Below are 2,336 nucleotides of genomic sequence, written 5' to 3' on the forward strand. Positions count from 1 at the left end.
TCTTCTTCTTCTTCTTCTTCTTCTTCTTCTTCTTCTTCTTCTTCTTCTTCTTCATTTTTAAACAAAAATAGTATCATCATCATCTTCATCATCGTCTTTACTAGATCTACTATTTTTATTATTATTATTATTAAAGCCATTTCTGATCACAGAGGTAGAAATCTGGGCCTAAAAATTGTTACAACGCAATTTAATTTACTGAAGGCCAATTATATCAGTTGAAGTTTTCCTCCTGTGCCCGCAGCTATTGTGAATACATTTCTGCTGTCGAAGCCAACACCCACAAAGCAATATACCATCTTTATCGAATATCGAGTATCTTAATGTGACCAAAATCTCACCCATTATCTTATATTGATCCGGATCAAATATTTTATTTTCCGGATCAAACCTTTGGTAGATCTATAATTATACAGCTCACATTAAAAATGTAAAATGTTTTGAACAATAATCTATAATCTTAATCTAAAATTAATATACAGTAATAAAGTATGTTTGAATAAAGTTTTTGTATTGGATTTGGTTCGTAAACTACTTATCCCTAAAAAGGAATCCTAAAAGGAAACAATAATTTTCTTAAAAGTAGGACTAATTTGTTGAGGAAATCTCAAGTATCGATCCCTTATCTCACTGTATCGCCGAATGAGCTTTAAATCTTGTAAACAAAACAAAAGAGCAGACTACCCTTCGTGTGTCACGGGTTCTGCTGTAGAGTGTCCCGGCGGCGTTTTGATGTTGACTCTAGATCTAATATCTAGATTTAGTCTAGTTCTGGAGACTCTAGGCCTAGTTAGTCTAGTAAGAGGCTAGTACCTTAGGCCGCTGTGTAGAGTCCAGTGAAATGGAACGTTAGTGAACTTAAATGTTCTGTTTCTTTTGACTCTACAAAGTTCTCGAAACCTTTAGGGACTTCCAACACAGGTGAGTTATTGCTTATAAATAAATGAATGAAATGCATCAAGTAAGAATGGTTTGTGCAGGCTACCACAGGCTAGACTCTACTAAACTAGATCTAAATCTAGATATAGATATAGATAGATCTAGATAGATCTAGATATAGATTCTAGACTCTAGATTAGATCTATTATTGATAAATTATTGTTGTCTTAAAAAACTTGTCATTCACATTACATTTTTGAATTTTTGCTAAATTAAACTTTAAATTAAAAGTAATAAAAGTCTACCAACCCCCAATTCAAGTCTTTGACTTCATTTTAGTATAGATTCTAGATTAGATCTAGATCTAGATCTAGATCTAGTGTAGAATGAGACTGATTTAAGATTTTTTTTTTTGTAAGTTCTATTTTCTTTGCTAGACTTTGAATTCTCTCTTGAAACCTGAGTCTAGATTCTAGATTCTAGATCTAAGTAGATCTTCTAGATTTCTCTTCTCTGTGTGTTTTGAAGCCACTGAGAATAACCCGTGTCTCGCTATTCTCACCCCCCCCCTCCCCCCCGGTGAGAATGGCTCCCACCCCGGTGTGGGCATGAGGCGAGGACTCCCCCCTGACCTCTCGCAGGCAGATAAAATCACCTCAGCCCTTAAAATTGGTGGCTTACTGCATGTGGTTGGGAATGAATAATCTTTAATATAATAAAAACTTTTTTCGCCTCTCCAGTGATAAAAAAAAAGGCTCACTATCCTTGCTACTTGAGCGATATGTGGGACCATTCGTTGTTTACACACAATTTAATGACCGCAGGCCTCTCACTCTCTAGCTGCTTGCGCACAATAAATTATGGTTCAAGGAACAGAGAGCGTGTGTGTACAAACGTAATGAGACACAAGCACGAGACAATTAAATGCTCTTGCCCGACAGTAGAAGGGTTGTGTAAATTATTCAGACCAAATGGGCGAGGGCGTTAAATTAGTGTGAATTAGTTTAATAATTAACAATCCAAGCTCATTACTTCACACTTTCTTTTTTTTTTTCTTATTCTTTCTTTTTCTTTTTTCATGCCTCTTCTTTCTCCTTCTTCTTGAGCATTTGGAGTTTGGAGCCAAAAAAGAGCCAGTGAGCCAAATGAAATTCTCTGGGCCAGACATGACACGATCCAAAAGAGCCAATTTTATTTCTGGGATTTGGCTCCAAACTGACCACCCTGACTGACTATTCAGACACGAACAGTGAGGAACATGATGCTGTGGAGCATCAGAACAGCGGGGATGAGACAACCTCTTCGATCCTTGTTTTGATCATCATTTTACAAGGATTTGATATGATGAGGTGTCTAGAATTTAGATCTAATCTTGATCTAGGTCTAGATTTAAATACTGGATTTATTTTGAGGTTTATAAACTAACATGATGGAAAACACAACACCACCATCACCCC

General features: G+C 36.2%; 1 protein-coding gene across 1 annotated transcript in view; it reads left to right on the top strand.

The window, feature by feature from the left end:
• Nucleotides 1–39: 39 nt before the first annotated feature.
• LOC118478877 overlaps nt 40–2,336 on the top strand; it is a gene marked incomplete at its 3' end in the record, with an annotated part of 23,125 nt that continues 20,828 nt past the window's right edge. Inside the window, 1 exon segment of the mRNA XM_035973263.1 lies at nt 40–906.

Source organism: Aplysia californica, unplaced genomic scaffold (genome assembly GCF_000002075.1).
Source record: "Aplysia californica isolate F4 #8 unplaced genomic scaffold, AplCal3.0 scaffold01085, whole genome shotgun sequence".
Taxonomy (NCBI): Eukaryota; Metazoa; Mollusca; class Gastropoda; order Aplysiida; family Aplysiidae; genus Aplysia; species Aplysia californica.